Genomic DNA, 551 nt, shown 5'->3' with positions numbered 1-551 from the left:
CCCGCAGCAAGGCTGCCCCTTTCCTGGGCTCGCTGAGCCTGCGCTGCACGGAGCAGCAGGCAGAGGTGCTGGCCGCCCACCTGACCTCCAGTGCCGCCTTTGGCCCGGCCACCACCTGGGGACCCGAAATCTTCACAGAGGTCGGGACACTGGCAGGTGAGAGGGCTGGGACAGTGCCGTGCTCCACGGCTGCTGCTGCCTGCTCCGATGGTCCCTGTGCCTGGGGATGGCGCGCTCACCCCCTGCTCTGTGCCCCAGCTGGGCTCCCTGACATCGTCCTCTCTGCGCTGGTCCCTGAGCAGATCTGGGCACTCACACCCCGGGCCATCGCTGCTGTCCCGGCACTCAAGTTTGCAGTGAGTTCCTGGTGTCCCGCACTGGCATGCTTGGCCGGGGTGCGCGTGGCACCGTCCCCCTGCACGCAGGGGAAGGGGGATCCCCGGCTGCGCCAGTGTGGCGGGAGCCCCCTGTGCTGACGCCGAGGGACGGAGGTGGGACGCGCGGCTGGCTGCCCTCTCCCCGCAGGTGGTGTTCGGCCCAGCTCAGCTGCG

The sequence above is a fragment of the Egretta garzetta genome, unplaced genomic scaffold, assembly GCF_000687185.1.
Source record: "Egretta garzetta isolate BGI_Z169 unplaced genomic scaffold, ASM68718v1 scaffold975, whole genome shotgun sequence".
Taxonomy (NCBI): Eukaryota; Metazoa; Chordata; class Aves; order Pelecaniformes; family Ardeidae; genus Egretta; species Egretta garzetta.
Note: the sequence above shows the minus strand (reverse complement) of the source record.